This window comes from Sapajus apella, unplaced genomic scaffold, assembly GCF_009761245.1.
Source record: "Sapajus apella isolate SASKATOON/1434 unplaced genomic scaffold, GSC_monkey_1.0 scaffold101, whole genome shotgun sequence".
Classification (NCBI taxonomy): Eukaryota; Metazoa; Chordata; class Mammalia; order Primates; family Cebidae; genus Sapajus; species Sapajus apella.
Window position 1 is genome coordinate 4497955 of NW_022437041.1, and position 24919 is coordinate 4522873.

Sequence of the window (24919 nt, forward strand, 5' to 3'; positions counted from 1 at the left end):
TGCATCCATTGGTTCTCATCATTTAGCTCCCACTTATAAATGAGAACATGTAGTATTTGACTTTTCTGTTCCTGTGATAAATGGAGCCTCCAGCTCCATCCATGTTCCTGCAAAGGACATAATCTCATTTTTTTATAGCTGCATACTATTCCATGGTGTACACGTCCCACATTTTTTTTTTTTGATCCAGTGAACATATGCCTGACTTTATAATACAATGATTTCGATTCCTTTGTGTATACACCCAATTGCTCGGTCAAATGGTATTTCTGTTTTTAGGTCTTTGAAGAATTGCCACAATGTCTTCCACAATGGTTTAACCAATTTACACTCCCACCGACAGTGTATAAGCATTTCTTTTTCTCTGAAGCCTCTCCAGCAACTGTTGTTTGACTTTTTAATTTATTTGACCATTCTGACTAGTGTGAGATGGTATCTCATTTTGATTTTGATTGGCATTTCTGTAATGATTAGTAATGTTCAGCTTTTTTTCATGAGTGTTGGCCACATGTATATATGCTTTTAAAAATTGTCTGTTCATGTTCTTTGCTCACTTTTTAATGAGGTAGTTTGTTTTTTTTCTTGTAAATTTTTTAAGTGTTTTATAGATGCTGGATAGTAGACATTTATCAGATGCATAATTTACAAAAATAATTTCCCATTCTGTAGGTTGTCTGTTTGAGAGTATGTACAGCCAAACACTGCAATCTGACTGAGACTAAAGGGAAAAATATATCCACATTTACACGTGCGTGCACGCACACACACAAACACACACACACACACAGTTGTATAATGATATTTGTTTCACTAAAAAAATAAAGGAAGCAATCTTCATTTATAGAAATGCAGCTAGTATTAAGGAATCATTCTTTATATTTTTTGGTTTGGAAAGGACACAGTAAATGGAAGATATTCCCAGAGGAGTAAGTTGCAAAACATGACTGAAATAAACTTTCTCTAAAATTAACAAATCCAATGTTTCTTCTCATTTGAAACAGCAGTAAACCACTGAGGTCTTCAGTCCTTTTCTTTTTCAGAAACTTTGTTGCAAAATAGAGAAAGTAATTTCCAAGCTTAAAATCACCCAATGAAGAAAGAACCTGAGTCTCAAAAACTAAGTAAATAATCCTAATGCCGCGTAGGTAGGAAGTGGCATCATAATGATTTAGGATTTACATTTTGTTTTTTTCTGACCCCAAAGAGTAAATCCTTTCCATTATGTCATTACCTCATTTTTTTTATGTCTGCATACTTTTGTGTGAGAATAAATCTTCTAATCCTATACATACATAAATAGGAAAACAAAATTAAGATAACATATAATTTCAGAGTTGTAAGACACTTCAGAAACAATCTAAATTTCTGCCTAGAACCCTTCCAATGGACAGTTGATCACTATTACTACTTCTAATAAATGCTACTGAATTCTTCTGTGTTTCTGCAGTGTGCAAGCTGCATGGGTTCAGGGAACTACGTTGACACAATGAAATGGGATGTTTTCAAACTTTTCTCCAAAAGGATGAATCTGACACACATACTAGGCATTCTTTTCCAGCATTACATGCTATAAATTAATTAGCAAAATGATCTATTTTACCTATGTTCCTCTCCTTGAAAACCTCACTAAATAATGTTTTTTTCTAAAAATATAATAGAGACATCATACAGAATGTTTTTTGAAATATTCTACTTAAGTTTTAGCAATATTGAGACTTTTTTCTTCTGTAGACAGAGGCTATGTGGTGTACATAGATACATATTTAACTGTTTGGTTTTGTTCCTCTGTCTCCCACCTCTAATGGAGTAACTTCAGGAAACAGAATTTTAACCCATTAGAGAGTAACTGCACATCTGTGAAATTTTCTCGTTTTCATTCCCTCTAAAGATCACATGTGCCTTGCTTGGCTGGTATTGTTAAAAACAAAGAAGATAGGCTGGGCACGGTGGCTCATGCCTACAATGCCAACACTTTGGGAGGCTGAGGCGGGCAGATCACGAGGCAGGAGTTTGAGACCAGCTTGACAACATGGTGAAAGCCTGTCTCTACTAAAAATACAAAAATTAGCCAGGTCTGGTGGCACACACCTGTAATCCCAGCTACTTGGAAGGCTGAGGGAGAAGAATCGCTGGAACCCGGGAGGTGGAGGTTGCAGTGAGCCAAGATCATGCCACTGCACTCCAGCCTGGGGGACAGAATGAGACTCCGTCTCAAAAAAAAAAAAAAAAAAAAAAAGAAGATGAAAGTCTGAATATATATATTTCGCATATTTTCTGGTTATCATTTGCTACTATTTATACAATTAGTTTTACATTACCTACTCTATTATAACAACTATAAAAGTACACTGCTTCCCTTAAATACCACAAAAATCACTTAAAAATCAAGTTAGTGGAGCTATTTCACAGATTTCAATGTTCTAGTAGTGCATTAAACTCCTGTAAAATTAGTCAGGGTATCTAGGTTGATGCATTTGGGTCTTAATGGAGCATTACTTTCCAAGTACTGCAATGCTTCATTTCCTCCCACAATGTATTCTACACGATCTCATTTTAAAAGTGAGAATAGATTTTTTTTCCTGGAAAGAAATAAATTTTTATCTGTGATTTGTCACTTGATGTGTCCATCAGCATATTGATTTAGTGGTAAAATATGTACATAAGATACATAAGGTAAATTTTCTACTGAGAATTAGTTTTAAATGTCCAGTTATTTAAACAAATCAGCATTTATTAATAGCGGTAGAGAATTCTGTACGTTAATTGTTCACAAGCTGAACGTACTTGGAGCTGCTTTGGATAGGAGAAATTTGAATTATTTAGGTACCATGGTTAGTGATTTCCAAGGGCCCCAAACAATTTTAACCAAGTGGTGACACTCTTTAAAAGTAACAGCGGCACAGATAGAATTCATTAGCCATCTCCTCTATACAAAGTTTTATTGACAACCACTGATGGTTTTAGAAACACACATGTGTACATATACACCTGTGAGGATAAACACACGCGCACGCACACACACACACTTACGTTATCATCCCAGAGAAGGAAGGAACTTTTAGCACTCTCTAGCAGCTTCAGGATAGGTTTCATAGAAAATATGACAATTTAATTGGATTGTGAATGATGTATAGGAGTTTATTAGGCAAAGAGAATAAAGAAAAGCATTTCCAGTCCAGATGAAAGCTTTGGTTGAGGGCAGAGGAACACTGTCTTGGCCTCTTCGGATGCATTCCCCAGAATCCAGAGCGGATTCAGAAATGTTGTGAGTGTTCAGGAAATAGCACTGAGGTTTGAATGGAGTGATGCAAAGAAGGGTAAAGCCTTATTTTCCCTATTCCCTCAAAGCGGCTAAACCAATAAAGGAAACTGAGTCAAATGGTTAAAGACTTTGTTAAACATATATATATATAAAAATAAATGTCAATTTTTATTTATATACACATATACATATATAAATAAAACGTGACATTTCTTTTCATATAAACATATATAGAGAGAAATGTTAATCATATTTTTAAAACTTGGAATTATGTGATTGCCTGTATCACTTCTAAATAAAACAAAATTTATTTGGAAAAAAATTATTTTTAAAATGGCAAAACATCTTGCTTTAAAACCACTGGCCAAATTTTGGATACAAACTATCATATATATTGGACAAATAATTAATAAAAATCAGAATTTAATTTGTTTAACAATTATAAGCTAATTGAATGATATAGTGTGGGCAGATATATGTAAAATAAGTGATGTTGCCTAGTTTAATTACTTAGTCAGATGTTGTTACACCCACAGTGATTCTTCTTATAACAATGAAAAGTGTATACTTTTAATATTAAATTAGCTATTTCCATGCATGATTTGATACTGATAAAATTAATTAAAGCAATGAAATTTAAATATTAATAGCTTATTTTCAGTTCCACTGAGATTTATATCTAACTACTGACATGCTCAAGAATCAATAATCCACTTATGCATTATATTTATGTCCTTTTCATTTTTCTAGTTAGCTTTAATGGTAAAACATAAATATCTGAAAGAAAATTTCATTTTTCCTTAAGACATTTTTTAATATAGAAATGTTTACCAGTCTTACTGTTAAAAACTGAAGACAGAGTCAAATAAATTTGCAGAAATGTCTGCCTATCTGGCTCCACTCTGTCTCAATTAGAATGTGTAATTCCTGGGCAAGTCATACTGTCAGCTTTGGCATCAGAAGGATATTCTGATCACTTTGTGACATTTTCAATCATGTCTGGCATTTACTTTAAAGGACCACTTAATCAAAATTATTTCTAATCCAGGAGCTCTGATTATAATTTAAATAGATTTGCTAATTTTTATTGATTAAGGATCAGAATCAACCAATATTATGTGGCTTAAAATCCTTATCTTCACGTAATAATTTATCTTGACAGCATGCTTTTTTAAAATAATTATTGATTGTATCATAAGTTTCCCCATTTCCTATGATATGGAAATATATTACTTTACAAATATAATGAAATTGTATTTATTTTTAGAAGAGTTAAAAATTAAGTTAGACTATCGTAAGAACATATTTTAAATAATTCAATGGAATTCAGGATGCAAATTTATGACAGATTTTGTAATCCCCTGTCGAATAACCTCTATTGCTCATCCAAGGGTCTGTTGGCTACTCCAGAAGATATTTGGCTTGCTCTGATTCCACAGCACTAAATTCAGGAATGTATTGGGTCCAAGTTAGGTAATCTTGGGAAGACCAAGAGTGGTGGATTAGAAGTTTATTCCAAGTTAAGTGTGTCTATTATACACTAGTAGTCACATTGTGCACTGTAAAACCCTAAGATTAACCAAGAAGCCCATGGCTCAGGTGTAGTCCTGGTCAGCGTGTATCTGCTAGGCAAGACTGTGTTACAGACTGCTTAACCTTTGTCTTTTTAAAGCTAGGCTGAAGAGAGCAACTGAACTTTCAGAAGGTCTGATGCGCCCCTTACTCGCTAAGAATCGTCCGCAACTGTGTTTCCACTAGTGAGTTGGCACTGGGAAGCTCAGAAAGTTACATCAATGTTTGTGGTAAAATAATGCTGCTGATTTTTCTGCCTTCAGGTTTGATTGTACTGACTTCCCTTTCTATTCTTTAGAAAGTAAACCTTGTGCAATTTGCCAAAGTAACATCCGTATCTGATCCTAAATATTATGACTTGCATTTTATTCCAGATTTTCAATATGTTTTCAACAAGAAAATAAGTAATGACCCAGAATTTAAACTCAACCTTGTCATCATATAATTGGTTATTACTATAAAGAACAGCTTGGAATTAAATAATTCTTTTGTATATTTATGTTTCTACTAAAATAAGCATCAGTTAAATTAGTGTGAAATCATATCACAAACAACACCCAAACCACAGAATCTTAACCATAAATATTAGTACATTATCATCTTTGCCAATAGGAAATGGGCAATAATTGTGATTTATAAAGCCTGTTTGATTCTCTTAAATTTTCTAGGTATTTATAGAGAGAAACACATGAGAGTTATTTACATCTTCAATTCGCCATTTGAAATCAAGCTTTTTATTCTGAGATGCTCCTTCTACACTGGATTCCACAAAAGCTTATGTTGTGAACATTCCTAAAAGAATCCTATTCCCAATCTTTTCACTGTTTTCAATTTCACCTACTCCCTTCCTGAATACTATATCAGACTACTTTCTGCTAGTGTATCTGATAAACCAAGCTCTGCTTTTATGTTAGATGAGAGCTAACAATTTGCTTATTACCTCATTCCAGGAAACATTTACATTTAAGTCAAGATATTCTTAGTAATTTAAATATAGTATTTATTATCATTTATTTAACTTAAAGGACCACTTTATTATTCCTCTGTGGATCTTATGTTTTGAAAGATTTTGATTGTCATTTTGTATTTGTAAGGAAATAAATGATGGATATGGGCACTGTGATAACCAGACATATGGCTCAGGTAAGTGTGTCTGCTCTATCATCATATTCCAGAAGTTTTGGTGATATCACCAGCAGCTCATCTGAGCTTCTGATTAGCATGAATTTAGAATTGTACTACTTTCAACCAAATGGGAAGAAGTAAATTAAGATTTGCATTAGAATTTCCAAAACATTGAAAATAATCTTTCAGGCGTCACTGCTATGTATAGACTTTTAGAAGGAAAACAACTCGGAGAACCAGTGTCTTAATCCAAAGGAGTGATGCCAAGATTTGGAATTTTCTACCACTGGAAGAAATGATTTTAGTTAAAACCCATTAGCTCCATATTCAAAAGATGTGCTCTTCAATGTTCATACTGAAACTACTTACATATGCTAAAGTGTGCCCCCAAAAAATTCTGAACTTTTATTGTTCAAAACTTATTGAAATATGTGCTGCATAAACTCTTAGCTAAGCTTAATTAAATATAAACTAAAACTTGTAGAAGTTGTAAACTTTATGATTGAATGGAATAATGTTCTAAAAGAATGCCTTATGTATCCCTGGTATGACTTCATTCTGTTTCTTCACTTAAAAAAAAAAACATGATTTTCTTGACCTCATTATATCTAAAATTTTATTTTTATTGATTCATTATTCTCTTAAAAATATGATTAGATTATTGTTATATATCTTATATGAATACCATACAAACATATCCTAAGGAGTTATTTAGGTAATGAAGCCATTTGATATTTATACAGAATTTCACTCAAGAAAATTCCATTCAAGAAGGCATGCTTTACTCGGAGTCATTTATCTTATTAATCAGAAAATATGATACTTTTTACATTGGAAGTGGCAATATATCTTACTGTCTTCAAGTTGAATCATTTATGTTTAAATCTGCTTTATAGGTATGGACATATTAATACTGGTAGTGATTCACTCCACCATTCTCTTTAGCTTCCTCATTGTTACTTTGCTACGATCTCATTTTGAACTCCATAGTCAGTACTTTCTGGGGGGACTCCAAAACGAATCTTTAACACTTTACCTTAGGCTAAAGTGGCAAGCACCAATACCCTTCTCTCCGTCACCCACTGTGTCTGCTTAGTCTGTTCCTGTTCGGGACTGCAAGCTTTGTGGGAAGTAGTAAGACAGCTTTACAGACGCAACTGCCCTCACTTTGGTGTTGCCCAATTTTAACTCAGACCTCACTATTATACCACAATCCTCTATTTTGCCATCAGTATCCTTGATGTGTTCCCCACTTCCATGGTTTTATTAACATAAGTTAAAACTCCTGATTCTACGTTTTCCAATCTTACTTTTGTTGTCTTACTGGTACCTGTCAAATAACCATTTCAGCACACACTATTCGTCCTCATGCCAAAGTTAGTTCTCTGTTGGCTTTCTCCAGCCCCTATCTTACAATGCCATCTCTTAACTCACCCAAGATCAAAACCTCCTCCTCCTCTGCTCCCTTCCCCAAGGACATAGTCTCTCCTTAGGATGGGGAGTTCTTGTATCAGATTTTCCTGCTAAGTGGTATTAGACCAGCCCATGAATTCTCTCATTCACCTGTAGAATGAAAAGAGCATGCAATTGCCACTCAGTGTAACTTCGAGGATAAATACAATAATGTGAAAGTGGACTTAGACTTACTTTTCCAAGGTTCTCCCCTTCATTTTCCCTTTTCTGCAACCAGGTAACATAATTACTTTTACTTCTCTGTTACCAACTATGCATCTTTTCCACCCTTTAATTCATTCTGGTCCTTTCCACATGAAACTCCTTCTAATCTCTGCCTTTTGAAATTCTTTTTGAAGGCATTCTCAATGCCAGCTTCTTCAGAAGTCTTTCCTCATCTTGCAGCTAGATCCTACTTTAATATAAGCTGCTTGAGAGCAAACAATTATCTCTATATTCTTGGAAATTCTTAGCACAGTTTCTCACAGAAAACATGTGCGTAATAAATAACTGAATGAACTAAGAATATTTCTTATTCACTTGTCAAATTCATATTTCCAAATGCCCACTTTCTTCTTTTCTTTTCTTTTTCTTCTTCTTTTTTTTTTTTTTTTTTTTTTGAGACAGGGTCTCACTCTGTCACCAGGCTGGAGTGCAGTGGTACAATCTTGGCTCACTGCAATCTTCTCCTCCCAGGCTCAAGCAGTCTTCCCACCTCAGCCTCCCAAGTGGCTAGGCCTATTGGCCCATATTACGATGCCCAGCTAATTGTTTTCTTTTGTGTGTTTTTATTTATTTTGCTTTTATAGAGACAGGGTTTTGCCATGTTGCTCAGGATGGTGTTGAAGTCCTGGACTCAAGTGATCCACCTGCTTCAGTCAGTTTCCCAAAGTGCTAGAATTACAGGCATGAGACACCAAACCTGACCCACCTGACATCTTTTTTACATGGGATAGCCTACTCCTGCCTCATGTTTCATACAACAAAACTAAACATTCACCTCCTTTTCCTAATTGATTCTATTTTCCTAACTAGCTATGTCCTTCAGTATCCTACCAAGATATCTCTGTCTTCCAAGCTTTAATGCTGCCATCTTTAAAAAACATTCTGAACAAATGCTACAGTATCGAAAATCCAAAAGCTGCCTCACTCCCCTGTTATCCTTCCCTGTGGTCACCAAAAAATTTAAAAGAGTTTTCCTATGTAGCTTGTCATTGTTTAAAAATTTTATATCTCACCCTTGTCCATTATTATTTATTTATTTCATTTTATTTTTTGAGACAAGGTCTTATTCCCTTGCCCAGGCTGGAGTGCAGTGGTGATCATGGCTCATTGCAGCCTTGACTTCCTGGGCTCAAGTGATCCTCCCATCTCAGCCTCTGGAGTGCATCTACCATACCTGGGTAATTTTTAAATTTTTTAAAGATATGGGGGTCTCATAATGTTGCCCAGGCCGATCTTGAACTCCTGTGTTCAAATGATCCTCCTAACTTGGCCTCCCAACGTGCTAGAATTACAGGTGTGAGCCACTGCACCCAGTGCCCACTACTACTAATGAGTATACCAACTTCATAGTAATTTATCAATTTATATATTTAGCGAGTTCCGACGTTCTCAAAAAATCAGTTTTATAATGTTCTAATATTTAATATGTGAACTTTTTATTTAAAAATGTTAGCGATAGTGAGGCATATGTTATAAATTATCTTGCAAATAATAGCCGACAATAAGGCATAGTTTCCGATTTTTATTCTCAATTTAATAGAAAAAAATGTGAGGTAGGAATCTTCTGTGTGGGTTCACTCCAATTTAGCCTTTGGTAGCCTTAGTTTTCTTCAGAGCTGCAGAAAAATATAAGACTAGCAGCACTGCTTCTAACTCCCTCCAAAGCCATCATCCTATGTTCTTTTGGTCATTTTATCTCATTGTCACCATAATAGCAGCAACCGCTAATATTTATTTACTGGCTGATTATTACATGTCAAACTCTAACCCAAGTATTGTACATTGGCTATCTCATTTAATCCTTACAGTCCATCTATAAAGGTCACCTATTGTTTTATTTTGCAGATGAGGTTACTAAGATTTAATGATGCTTAAGTCACGCAACCCAGGTCACACAAGCAGCCAGGCTTACAGCCAAACAGAACTCAAAACCTGGTCTTTCTGAGTCCAAGACTATGCTAATAACCACTTTACTATACTGATTTTCCAGATATAATACCAGGATTGAATACTGAATTACTTTCCTGGTACTTATCTGACATCCTGAGATGGTTTCTTCATCTTCTTTTTACCTTCAGGGCAGAAGTTGCCCAAACAGCTAAACAATCAATGAACTCCTTACACTATACCCTATGTGGGCAGTTTCACACCTCCATGCCCAGCTGTCTGCACCCAAGTGCGCTCTGTTTCTCCCTCATCCAACCTTAAAGTGTTCATTTGCTTTGGAAAATACATGTTTTGAAAACACAGGTTTATATAAACAGGAAGTCTCATTAATTACTTTTGAAAATTGTCCCTAGGGCATTCCTTTCCTCATGATTCCCACTGTGATCACCTGTCTCGTCACTGCCAGTATTCTGCTAACTGATCTCCTTCATCTGGCCTCTTCTCTCATGTGGCCTGTGCACAGCTATCAGTTACATTTCCAAAACACTACTTTGATCATACCACACCCAGATCCTCAAACTACAGGAAAAAATAACCTTGTATCTAAGGCAATTAAGTTCCTCTTGTGTACTTTCGCTCACTTCGCCATGAGGCACTACTATAGATAATGTATTACTTGGTCCATGATTTATGAAAAGTCATGCTTATTCTGGCTTCTAAACCATGGGGCTCCTGCGGGATCTTTGAGAAACATTAAACCCCATTCTTTATACCTCTCCAAAGCCCGTGCAGCATTCCTGTCTTCTAATATGCCCCCATGCCTTTGAAACTCTGTTATCTCCTACTCCACCCCACAGTTTGGCACAGAATTAAAGACTACGGTGTTTAACAGTAAGTCTTTTCTTCCACCAAGTCATTTCTCTCTAAATGGCATGTTACAGGTGTTAAATACATGTCTAGAATTATCCCGCACCATCTGCACACACATTAATGTAGAATATACTTGCTATTCAATAAAATGTTTCTGTTCATATTTTTATATTAAAAATCAAAAATCTATTTGACCTCACCTATTATCTTAGATAAATATCATTAAAGATTTAAAAATGAAGCAGATGATTGCGATTGATTAAAGTGACATTGTGACTCTAATTTTTATATCAAATATAACTTCCTTTTGAGGTAATCAACTTTTTCTAAACCCATAATATTTCAAAACAAATTTTGAAAGTCTTCAAATAAAGTCAGTCTAGGGCAAATATTTCTGTTAAGTGAATAATATTTAGCTATTCTGAGTACAAGGTAGACTTAGGCTCAAGTCAATTACATGTGTGGCTTAGAAAGATGCACAGAGGTCAGAAGATCTAGCGTACTGGGCTCACGGTAGCAGACTGGAAGGGAGTGGGACAGGTCTGAAGCTTTCCTATAGATGCCTATGTATTTCATACAACATTTTTGCTGTGCTACCTAACGTGTCCTCAAGATAGTGGAGCCCCAGAGTGCTTTAGCAGAGCAGGCAGCCAGCTGTATGCTGAACTTGGAGCTCTAAAAGGCTCTAGCTACTCAGAAACACTTTCTCTTAGCTATCTTCACAGTGCCTCAAATGCCAATTTCCAGTAGTGAAAGCAAGTTAACCCACTTAAAATGCAAATGCATATTTATTGCTAGAAGGAAGGACACAAGTGGGAAAAAAACACTCCAGCCTCACCTACTTCCCAGTTTGCCTCAGGCCAGCCTGCTGAGAGGAAATCCTATATAACTTAAGTAAAGAACTAGGGTGTGCTATTCGTAGAACAAATACTAGAAAACTTTTGTGTCCTGATTCTCAAGACAATTCTCTGTACTTGAACATTCCACATTTTACGTTCTTTAATGTTTATGTTCTTTTCAATTTCCCCCCAGATGCTCCAAAGTATTTTCTTCAAATAGATGAATTTGATCATTCCATTTTTAAAGGGTATTGAAGTTTAGTCATCGGGGGGCCCTGGCACAGGGCATAACAGATGACTTAAAGTACTACATAGAACTGATCTGCACAGATTTGTAAAAACTTTGCCAAATGGAATTACTCCAGTAGGATATCCTTCGCCCATAGAGGAGATATGAGGGCAAGTATTTTCCTAGAAATCTACTCAGAACTGCCTACCTTAACAGCAATTAAAACTTCATCAAACGCAGTAATAGTAGAAGAAAGAAAACGCTGACTTTTCAAGCAGGTGTTTAAGCTATATTTTGTAAACAAACGTCACTGTAAACACCTTCTTTAATTTAACACAGGAGAAAATCAATTCTGGGTATTGAATTTGCGATTATTGATCTACCATTTCTAAATACTTGGTGGAAATAAAAGTTACCACAGTTCAGACTGCTTTTATAATCAGCAAAAGTATACCCCCTCCAATATATTCTAGTTTTACTAAATTCCCATTTGCATTATGATTAATTTAATGGAGATTTGGAGGTAGAGAGGTAGATTTATTAAATTTATTTCAGTCTCTCAGCAACGGAAGAAAAATGATCAAGGTTTACCAAACCTGACAATTTAAAAAATAGTATCATATACCTATTTTCCTTTTTGACTTTGTTTTTAATTTTTTTCTTCACCTGAAGGAGTTATTTAAGGCAACTTCTCCCAGTGAAACGGTGAAATATTTATGAGGTTTATAAACAACAAACTCAGAAATAGAACCAAAAGCCTTTGAAATTAAGTATTTCAAGTAAGTTTTCTTGTGTTAATGTTACTTTTTTATCACCAAGAGCATCACAGGCTGAGAAAAACACTTTAGTTTCATTGAGAATATTTGAAGAACTTACTTACTATTAAATTCCTTTTTTATCAAACACTACAACAGTCATTTGAACAGATTTTTTGTTCAGATCCTTTGTGTATTAGTCATAATTTCCAACCTTAACAAGTCATTTAGATTTAAGGTGCTGCCAAAACACTCCTTGCCCACGGCAAGGACCTGCTTAAGTTTAACATTTAAAAAGAGTGTCACCGAGACATGATTTTACCTCTAAATCATGTAATACATCCTTTTTGATAGCACACTGGTTTACATCACTACAGTGGAACTATCTATAACTAAAAATCACCAAAATTATGAGACACACACACACACACACACACACACACACACACCATAAAGAGAAAGTTAGAGAGAGAGAGAGAGAGATTTGTTCCATAATCCATTTAAAAACTGTGGTTAGATGAAACTGATACGTGGGTCAAAAGTGAAAGGAAAGTAAGAGAATAGACTTTTTTATAACAACACTTAACCTTGGAATAGGCTGACATATAAATATTTGAAATAAATACCCTATCTTGATATGACTTCAGTTTTTCCTTTGAGGCAGATAATTTTAGAATCTTTTAAAAAAAACTTTCTGTAATTTTCAAGTTACTTTAGGTATTAGATGACCTCTTCTAAATGAGGGAAATAGAAGAAAATAAACTTCCTCTGCAAATCTGTATTAGTGAGATCATGAATAATTCACCTGCAAATTATTTGTGTAGTGGCAAGTTGGCATCAAGTGTGTTGTAATCACCCTTTTTGAAAATCTCAGAAATGTCATTAATGGCTATTCAAAAGTGCATTAGTAATGCTGTGTAACAAATTGACCCAAAACTTCAGCTACATTTATTACATCATGGTTTCCATGGACAACAAATTTTGCTGCTGCTTAGCTGGATCTTCTGGCTCACTCCTTGTCATTGTTGGCAAGATTCTGTTCCTTGTATGCTGTGAAACTGAAGGCTTCATTTCTTGCTGACTATTGAAAACTCCTTTAGTTTTCTACTTTAGAAGCCTTTCCACAGGGAAGATTACAGCATGGCAACTGTCTTCCTCATAGCAGGTAAGAAGAGCCAGAAAAGGAGAGAGTAAAAAGGAAACAGAAAAGTAATGTTTTTCTATAGCCTAATCTTAGAAGTAACATTTCATCACTTTTACCATATTCTATTCACTAGAAGCAAATCAGTAGGAACTTGGTATACATACAAGAAGCAGCATCTACACACACAAGAACAAGAGTATCAGGAGGCAGGAATCACTGGGACGCATTTTCAAAGCAGCCTATGACACTACAATGAAGAGTTCAAATCAATGTCTTAAAATGTATAAATCATGCCTGAATTATTCTTCCACAACAAAAAAAATTCTCTTTCATAAGTCAAGCTTTGGCTACGTATTTTAAGAATAGTTCGTTAAGATACTTCAGAAGATATGATCATATAACTGACAAATAGTATATGAAAAATTTATACACACAAATTATACATATATCCTCTGTCTCCTCTAATCTCGATGTCTTCCTGTCTCTGTCTCTCTGTTTCCGTCTCTCTCGCAGAAACACACACATTATCATTTTTGCTAAGCTCTTTGATAACAAATTTTAGTGCTCATATGAGAACCTCACAACATAATTTTTTTATTTTCTCATCATTTGTGCAAATGCTGTCATGTTTTACATCTACATATGGAAAACCACAACATATTATTATTTTAAAAGACAGTAGTCTTTCAAAAAATAAGAAGATAAAAAAGTTTATCTTTTCTATTTATTTCAAAAAAAAAAAGTTTAGGTTTTTTATAATTTAAGGGTTATTTGCTGTATTCATTTATAAAATGCTTGATACCTCACTGAATATACAGCTTTCTTTAAGATATTCTTAAATGTTTTATAAGACAGTATAATAGAAGCTAACATTTATATAGTACTTATGTGACCATCCCTGTTATATATAGAAATATTTCTATATATAACAGTGCTATATATTGAATATAATATTTAAATATAATATATAAATATAGACCATACATATAGAAATATATATAGTATATGTGTATTAATATATACATATCCTTATATATCCTATCTTGTTTCTTTTTTACTCTTAATATTTGTCCAATAATTGGTGCTTCAGGAACTGCTATTTCTTTTACTTCTAACTTTTTTATTATTAAAAATTTCAAAACTCTTCAGAAGTTGAAAGACTAATGTAATAAATATCTATAACTGCTTTTCCTAAATTTATACATACATACACATATTCACACATACATCCTATCATATATACACATATTCTCATATATCCTTCTTACTAGTATATGTATTATGCAGGTATTATCATTAATATTAATGTAATCCATAGGCATTGTAATTAAACTCATTTGAAACTAAGACATAGACAGGTTAAGTAATATGTCCAAGATTACACAGCTAGTAAGTAATGGAGTCAACTTTCAAACACAGACTATTAATCTGGCTTCAGAATTCCTGCTCTTGACCACTACACTATATGTTCATGTAGTTATGATGATAAACCAATAGTCAGAATTATTTTCCTTTTCCTTTTTCTACTCTTCCATCTCTCAAGTTCCTGTTCATTAATAATTAATAATTCACCAAAAAATATTTTACACTAACTAAATTCCAGCACTATATTAGGTGTTGGGGAAAAAATGTTGTCTTCATAAATATGAAGCTTTCTTTATGCTTTTCTTAGGATCTTCCCATTTTTTGGAGATGGAGTTTCACTCTTGTTGCCTGGGCTGGAATGTGATGGCTTGATCTCGGTTTACTGCAAACTCCGCCTCCCGGGTTCAAGCAAATCTACTACCTCAGCCTCCTGAGTGGCTGAGATTACAGGTGCCTACCACCATGCCTGGATAATTTTTGTATTTTCACTAGAGACAGGGTTTCATCATGTTGAACAGGCTGGTCTTGAACTCCTGACCTCAGGTGATATACCCACCTTGGCCTCCCAAAGTGCTGGGATTGCAGGGGTTAGCCACTGTGCCCAGCCCCCTTGTTTTTATTTATATTTTTCTTTTTTTATCCTTTAGGATCTGCTTTTCCTTTTACTTCTAACCCTTTTTAAAAAATTTCTTCATTTTACTTTAAGTTCTGGGGTACATGTGCAGATGCTGCAGGTTTGTTACATAGGTATACACTTGTCATGGTCGTGGTCTGCTGCATCCATCACCCCGTCATCCACATTAGGTATTTCTCTTAATGCTATCCCTCCGCAATCCCCCTACCCCCTGCTATTCCTCCCCTAGCTCCCCATCCCCCAGGCCCTGGTGTGTAATGCTCCCCTCCCTGTGTCCGTGTGTTCTCATTGTTCAACACCCGCTTATGAGTTAGAACATACAGTGTTTGGTTTTCTGTTCTTGTGTCAGTTTGCTGAGAATGATGGTTTCCAGTTTCATCCATGTCCCTGCAAAGAACATGAACCATTCTTTTTTATGGCTGCATAGTATTCCATGGTGTATATGTGCCACATTTTCTTTATCCAGTCTATCATTGATTGGCATTTGGGTTGGTATCAAGTCTTTGCTACTGTGAACAGTTAGAGAAAGGCAAATCAAAACCACGTTGAGATACTACGTCATGCCAGTTAGAATGGCAATCATTAAAAAATCAGGAGACAATAGATGCTGGAGAGAATGTGGAGAAATAGGAACACTTTTACACTGTTGGTGGGAGTGTAAATTAAATCAAACATTGTGGAAGACAGTGTGGCGATTCCTCAAGGATCCAGAAATACTTCTAACCATTTTACTATTAAAAATTTCAAAACCATAGTAAAGTTAAGACTGATGCAATAAATGCCTACACATTTTTGTCCTAAATTCAACAACTGTTAAAATTTTACAAATCCTCTTTCTTGCTTAATCTCTCTGTCTCTTTCTGCCTCTGTCTCTCTGTTTCTCTCTCTCACACACACAAATACACACGTTATCGTTTTTGCTAAGCTAGTTGATAACAGATTTAGTACTTTATATAAAATATGAGAACCTCATGATATAATTTCATTTTCTTCTCATCCTTTGTGCAAATGTTGTCATATTTTACATTTATATATAGGAAAACCCATGATATTTTATTATTATTTTAAACAGATAGTAGTCTATCTAAAAAAATAAGAAGACAAGAAAAGGTTATCTCTTCTATTTATCTCAAAATTGATCACTTCCAGTGCTCTTCATTCCTTTCTGCAGATCAGAATTTCCATTGGTGTCACTTCCCATAGCATCAAGAACTTCCTTTAGCGTTTCTGGTGAAACAAGTCTGCCATTGATAAACTTTACCAGTTGTTATTTATCTAAAAATGTATTTATTTAACTCTTAATCTTGAGAGTTATTTTATCAGGAAATAAAATTCTGAGTTCAGTTTTTACAGCCTTTCAACATTTTGCAGATGTCATTCCAATGTTGCCCATACTCCATTAATTCTCATGAGAGATCAGCTGTGTTCCATATTATTGTTCCTATGTATGCAGTGATATTTTACGTTCAACACTATCATGTCAGATTGCAATGGTTCTTTGTTAGATAATAGAGTTTTCTTTCAGAGGAAACTTTCCAAAGCCTAGCGTGGAGTCACTTCTGAGGAACTATTTGACAGATGAGTAAATGAATGAATGAATGAATGAGATTGGTACTATTGCCAAGACAAAGGCTCTGTTTGTTAAGATCAGTATCTAATGTAGAGTTATACTAAGAGAAGAACATAATACATGTAATATTTTTCTACATAACTATCAAATTTAAATCACAGTTAAATTAATAACCATAGTATTCTGAGTAAGTACATTTTAATAGAAAAAGTAGTTTCTAAAGAGATAAAAGAAAAAGGTATTAATAAAGAATATTTCTTTCATCCCAGAGATAGTGATTTCAATGACACTTTCATTTTAGAGAAAAAAAAATAGATACAAACAATAGTTTTGGCCTCTGAATAACAAGGTTGTATGAATTAATGATGTATATGACACAGATTATTCTGGTTCTAAAGGACTGTTGTATAACATTCTGGTTCATATAATTAGTGTTTTCTTTTTAGGGAATACTTTCAAGCCATTGAATTTACTGTCTTTGTAGCTGACATTCAATCAGAATTTTTTAAAAGCAAAAGTTTAAGAAATGTTAAGATTATTATATGTTAACAAAAATAAAAGATTAACTCCACTTGATACATTGGTCATTTAGCCAACATATGGTACTGATGAAGAAAAAAATCAGCTTCTATATAAAACAGGGTGCCACCTATGGAAAAAAGAACTATACGTAGTCCTTCTACCTTAGATTATGTGCCTTAATACCAAAATACTTGATAATACAACATAATAATTAAATAAATCGTCAGCAATTTCTTATCGTCCCTTACTCCCAAGCTTCAAAAGCGTTCTTAAAAGTCACTCTTCCTTTCTAAAACCTTTTTAAACCCTCAATTAAGATCAGTGGATTTGAATTAAGTTGAAATTCCTAATAATAGTCTTCATTTTATAAGTCATATATTAATGACTTTTATCCTTATACAGAAAAAGGTTTCTTACACTTCACCCCCCACCCCGCACCACAAGCATTCACATGTATTAATTTAGAAAACACATTAAACTAGTCTTGTGGAATAACTAGGCTTCCGATTTATTTCAAAGTAAAATTCAGAGAGTTGACTTAAGTCAACAGATGGTTTGGGGCTTGTTTAAAGAAGAAATGATCTCACTCCATATGTAAGCTTGTGAGACATGCAATCAACTGCTGCACTTTTACACATAATTTCTAGAATCCCATTTTAAGAAACTGCAACCAGGGAATATTCAAAGGAGACCCAGTAACTGGAGCTTTGGCACCTTACAGAGTAGCCAAGCCCTTATTAGCCTACCTTGCTGATCCTTTCTAAATCAAGTGACTTGAAGTTGCTGCTATTTTGATGTTAAGTTTATGCTAAATCATTTTAATTAGTTCTGTTGGTAGCTATTTTAAGCAAGTTAATTAGCTATTTTTGTACCTCTGGGCCATTAAAGTTAAAAAAAAAAACAGTCCTTTATATCCTTTAAAGAATTAAAATAATCACTTACGCAAAATTATTCTCAGACAATTATTTTATATGGGTTGACAATATTTCTCAGAGTGGCAACCAGGATGGCTGACATGCTTTATCCATCTAGCTCTGCTCTTCTTTTGGCTGGTCTATCTACAGTGCATTTACCAATTCCACCAGCTTTCCTCGGAGTGTAATGACTTTCCTTGTACTCTGTTAAAAATATATCCCCACAAATCAAGAAGAAGCAGATTCAGACTAAGTGGCTGAGAAGATTTACATTCTATTGCTAACCCAGTTATTACTCTGCTGAAAACCCCATAGCATCAATATAATGAATCCCTCAACTTCTGCAGCAAGTACAATTTTTCTTTCCAACCTCATTGGCTCCCAACTTTCTGCTTGACCTTTTACAATCTGTGTGCAGCAGAACTTCATTACAACCTTTTAATGATGCACAAATGGCACACAACACCAAGGTCACAGAAGATCCCAAGTGAAAACTTTTCAAACATCACCAGAATAGATAGTGAGACCTCATTTAAGAGACAAAATAACTGTATGGAGAAATCATACCTTATAATTCAGTATATCTCCCAAGGACTGATAAGGCAAAATGTTGACAATGTGGTAAACTGAATAACTACCTTCAACAAACATTTTTTAAGAGGAAGAGAACCTTATTTCCCAAGCTCTCAGCGGCTAAGAGATTCTAAATGGCTCCTTAGGTGTCCTATCTCAGTGCTAGAAGGCTAATAGCTTTCATTATGTAACTCACAACACTGATGTAAGCTCAACAAACCAACACTCTTACATATTTTTTTTAATCAGCTTGAGCCAGCAAAAAGCACCTCACAATCCCATTGTAACATAAGTTGAGGATGTGAAAAGCACAAAATTACAGCATGGTTCTTCACATGATTGATTGACTGAAAGTGGGGGAATCTTGAAGGCGTAGGAGTAAGCAAGTTGAATTGTAGGGCAGGATGAGATGTGGCAAGAGAGAGGTAGGGAGAGCTAGATTCTGTCAGCAATCTCCTTCAAGAAAATGAATATTTGCTTAGGCAGAGACAAAGTAAAGAGAAAAGTTTCATTCCACTTGCTTTAAATTCGTTCAAGGAGGGTAAAGGGGGGCATGTGTTCTGGTTCTTCTTTTTGCAATTTTAAATCAGATCCTGAGTTGTTTCCCATTTTCTCTTTTCCTGTCCTTCCTCTTCTTCCTCTTTCCCTATTCTTCTCATCAACTTGAAAGGTCCAAGTTATGCATGGCTGAGGCTGTGTGATCTGTTAACATATGAGATGGAGCAGTCTGTTCAGGTTTGGTAGGGAAAGAGAAACATTTCAACTCACTGCTTTCCCCACCATCTTCATCAGCTCAACCACCAATTTTAAAAATGTGATTTTCTTTAATATTTTATGCTGTGGTGAAATACAACCATAAAATAAGTGCCATGTAGAAACATGGAATATTTTTAAGTCTCTGAATTTAAGGTCAACATTGGTCCCATGTTGGTGGTGCCATGATGATTGTCCTCAATGCCCTTAGAAAAGTTAAATGACGTTTCTGAATGCCCCTCCTCACACTCACAAATTCACCTGCAGCTTTATAGAAAGTGAAGATAAGAATCCAGAAGCTGTAGAAATTGGTTCCAAACCCATGAGAGCCTTGGGCTCTTAGATGCAGTGGTGAAATAAAATTCGGATATCGGTTATGCTGCCAAATGCATCAAGGTTCAGATCTCTAGTTCAGAAACTTGCCAGCTGTCTGAATTCTGCGCAAATACTTTACCCTGAACCTAGATTCCTTCCTGTCAATTTGTAATAGCATTTAACTTGTCGAGTTATTAAAAGAATTAGGTATCACAGGGCTTCTTGAACAGAGCATGCCACATAATGGATTCTCTATAAATGGTAATTGTGGTCATCATAAGACATATGACTTGGTTCACATATTATGAGAAGTCATGGATGTCCATTTTCACGAGAAAAAGTCTCCATATCAGTGAAAAATGTCCATAGGCTTAAAAAGCAAGGGTGGTTTTTCCAAGGTTTTTAAAGGAAAGACCATCTGGTTTAGCTTAGCATACTATTTGATAAGGAATGAAATTGGAAATTGAGGCTGATGGATTTTATATCTCATTCCCTAATTTGATTACTTAATTCCTTTCTTGCCCCACACAAAACCTTACATTTGTAGTAGTTTCTCTTTTAAACCATTTCACCCCACATGCACTGAAAAACACTGTTAAATGGAGTTCTAATATAATATCCTTCCCATTCGAAGTTGCCTTTGAGGCCGTGACAACCCACGGCTTTATATCATAGTCTAAGTCAATGCTGAAGACAAAGTAATCTGTTTACTAGATTAATGATCTAGGCTAGCCCAGGAAGAAGTACTAGATTGCACCATTTACCCTGTCAGGCTCTCTGCCATAGGCTTCGGGGCCCAAACACTATGATGGCTGGCAGCTTTGGTAGTGAACACAGATGGAGAATAATTGAGGTGCCCAGTTAGCACCAAACACGTGATGAAAGCCCAGAAAAGTATTACGCAGCAATGGGAAACCATGTTCTGTCTGCATACAGCTGTTATGCACATTTGTGAATGTATTTGTAGATCAGATTACTCACATTTCATCCTCAAGCCTACAGGATTGAATGTAAAAGAACTGGCATTTGCTTTGAGTTCTCAATATCTTGCCCAAGGAAATGCTGAACCTTTGGCAACAGAAATTATCTACAGACAAGGAGTTACTGACAAATGTAATGCTTTATGTATTTTTGCATACAAATATGCCTCTTAAAAAATCTCAGATAAATGGCATGGATTACTATAAGGAATTATTTTTTTCACAGTAACTATGGAAGGTACATGTCTATGGCTAATCTATCCTTACAGGTCCAGGCAGAGGGAGCTCAGGTAAAATAATAAGAGACTTATTAATATTTTTATTAATTTTTAAAATATATGTGCAGAATTGATTTATGATACAGATTCTTTAAATAGTTTGTCATTGTATTCATTTACTTACTTCTGAACTGTTCAACAAATATATATGAGTATCTACCTATTGTGTTTAAGGCAATTTGATAGGCGCTAGGGAAGGGTAAGAAAGAAGCATGATGAAGTACAAGAATCTCTCTGTGTTGTAACATGGCACTCCTCTTATTCTTTTCTAAAATCTGTAAAAGTGAGATTCATCTTCAAGGGGATGGAAAGTGTGTCCAATTCATATGCTTTTATCTAATTTAACTGAATCAGCTACTCTCCAGCATAAATGCTTTACTTTGTCACAAAATTTCATTACAGATGTGCCAAAACAATGTACAAGCAAATGGCGTTAAAGAAGTTAAGTTTTCATAATTCTGAAAGTCAACTGTGAAAATAAAAACTGCCTCTCTGGCTAATTCCCCATGCACAAACTGCTTATCCATGAAGAATGATATGAAAGGCTCTGAAATCACTCACTTGACAAAAGAAGCACAAAAAATACTGGTGAATATATTCTTACCTGCCTTATTACCACTTGTCACCTGAATTGTTCCTGCATTTCTACAGTCACTTCACTGAAAATGCAAATAAATCATCTTAGCTACAACTATCTCTTCCCTCAAAATCACAACCTATGCCAATCTTAAATCTTATATTCTTCCTTCTGTATTTGACTCCACAAGTGTTTCTCTTCAACATCTAAGGCTATTTCCCTTCCACTGTAAAAGAGGTAGAATAACTTAGTAAATTATATAAAAGTATCTACTCCCAAAAACCATAGCTAGTTTTGAAATTATACAAATGGAATTCAACAACTTGACTAAAGATGATTTCTGCTCTTTATAAAGGCATTCTTTCTAATTAAGGTTCGGGAGAGATGCAGATGGAGAAAGAAAGGAGACCGCACCTAGAAAGTCATGAGCAAAATCAACTGGAAAATCAGTGGGTGATAGATGTGGCAGCCAGATTGTCCTTTCTTCTATGTCCACACCAAAACCATTGCAGGATCAATGTCACTTTTGGCCAAAGTTGACTTGTAGTGGCAACAAAAATACATACGGAAAATTAGAAGACATCTTATGGAGGGACATTTCTTAAATTCTGTTAGAAAGCAACTCATTTCTATGCCCCATGTCTTCCTGGAATATTTTTTTACATATTAAATTATGCTTTCACCTTTCTGCCTGGTCACCCACAGACCTAAGGTCAAACTGCTAGTATGGGATTCCTTGGAGGCCCTGTTGCCACATTCAGGCTCATACACTTCTCCATAAGGTGCTGGTTTATTTTCCCAGTGAGCACTGTAGTAGCATTCACATGTCTAATTATCAAGAAGTATCCCCCTCCCCTATCAAAAACAGTAGTGTGTCACATGGATGCCTCTAAATTTTGTTGTGACAAAAAAATACTTAAGTTATGACTTACTTCTCTTCTCCTCTAATTACAATTTAAGGGCAATTTAAAACCAATTAAGTTCTTGTTTTTTTTTTTCCCCTTCAGTCTGCCATTAATAGGCCCTAAATTACAAGACTATAAGAAGCTGTGGAACATCAATCTACAGTCACAATGCTTTCAGTAGAGTTGTCATGAAATTACAGAAGGATAACGAAATGATTGGATGTAATTAGGCGGGAGGAAAATAAGACCCAACTCAAAATGTCAATCAGCAAGTAATTAATCATAACGTAGAAAAATGAAAAAAAAAATATATATATGTGACTTAGAAGTCAGATTATAAAACTGTATTTCCAAGGGGAATGAAAACATCCAAAGATGAATTAGAAAGCCTTTATTAATAATTTGATTGAGTTCATGTTTACCATAATAAATGACAAGGCTTCTGAATGTATTAAAACTGCCTGAAAGGAGAATGGTTTCCTTAAGTTTGAACTATAGTGCTTGAGCGTATTTATAAATGGCATACAGACACTTAATGCTTTATTAAATGGTTCATTATGGGAAAATAAAAACATAAATGGTCTTTATCTTTGAGGAGTGACTACAAAAATCCCATTATGTATCCTGGTAGTAGAGAATTTCCATGATATGAACTTTGGATTCTCCTTTCTGCTGAAAGTAAAACCTGCTCCAATGACAGATTCAAATCTTACTCATCTTTTAAGGAAATTATGTCCCTGAGTTAGGTGGAAAAGTAACAAATACATCTGTTTGTTACAATCACATGAGAGTAATCATTTTATATGGCATACAATTCAACGAAAGATAAAAGAAATTACGTATTTTCAGTAGAAAAAGTATTATTTAAAAGGAAGCTTTTTTTTAAAAAAAAATCAGTCCACATCATGCTTTCATCATCTGAAAGAGGAAGAACCACAAATTATTAAAGACATGCAGACATGAGGAGTTACCAACACACTCATTACACCATGGCAAAATATCTAAAATGTATTGCTTGATAAACAGCCAGTAGAATAGTTAAGAACTTGCTTTCTGGGGATAAACCTGTGCTCAAATTCCCTTGGACAAGTTACTTAACCCCTCTAAGCTTTAGGGTATACATCTTTAAAGGAAAGTTGTAATAGTATTGGCTCATGGAGCTATGAGAATTAAATAATAGAGGTAACACATGTAAAACCCTGAGCACAATGCTTAGCATATAATCTGCTCTCTTATTTGAAAACACAATTTATTCTCAGATCCTGCTAGGACAGAGACAATGGGCTATAACCTATTTGTAAAAGTAACCAAAAAAAATCAATGTCCGCTTTTATTGTATAGGTATACCGTACATTAAGAACGTTGAGAACTTATAAGACTGACGAATGAGAAGTCAGGTATGAGAATAATTACTGCTAAAAATTATTGAGTGCTTGTAATATGCCAAGTATTGTTTTAAGTTCTCACCAAAAGTCTTGAGAATGGCTTCACTGTTGCTCATGTGTCTACTCCACTAGCTGTTTGAAGATGGGGATTCTGCTTTAGCGGCAGGGCCAAACATAGTATATGGCATTCAGTTGTTGCTTAGGAGCTGTGGACTGAACATGGGAATGAATCTTCCTAGAGTGCCTAAAATCTTTAATGATTTCACACATCCTGCATGTTAAATCTAAATGCCTCCCTCTCCAGATTTTTCTTCAGCCTTATCTGCCAGAGACTCAACATGCTAACTGCATAAGACAAGTCAGCATTGCTTGATCAGATCATAATTCAGTGCCCTTTTTGCCTTTTCTGCAGCCTCAAATGTTTTTCCTTCCTATGTCTGCCAACTTTCTCTTCTTTCCAGCGTTAGTTCAAATTTTGTATTTCAGCGACAACTTTCCCGGTTCCCTCAACCAGAACCCGTATCTCCCTATTTTGTGTTTCTAGAGTCATGTACATGTCTTGTGGTTCATTGGATGATTAATTCATTCAATAATTAGATATTAAATGTAAATGATGACCACAAGGCATTTTTAGGTGCTGGACAGAAAAAAGCAAGCTCCTTTGAGGAGTTGATATTCAGAAAATTGAGCACACATATTCAGATCCAGGCAATATGACTATTTGTCCCTTGTCCTAAATTTTCCAGAATACTTTTCATTGTCATTTTGAATTATCATAACAGTCCTGA

General features: G+C 35.0%; 1 protein-coding gene and 1 long non-coding RNA gene across 9 annotated transcripts in view; one reads left to right on the plus strand and one right to left on the minus strand.

Moving 5' to 3' along the window:
* The window catches only part of NLGN1 (neuroligin 1), an 873763-nt gene that overhangs the window by 201754 nt on the left and 647090 nt on the right, over nucleotides 1-24919 (minus strand). The gene's annotated exons all lie outside the window — the stretch shown is intronic.
* LOC116536481 lies at nucleotides 1-24919 on the plus strand. The gene is made up of 3 exons (XR_004262663.1): nucleotides 1-11; nucleotides 14351-14361; nucleotides 24834-24919. It is a non-coding gene; the product is annotated as an uncharacterized LOC116536481 (long non-coding RNA).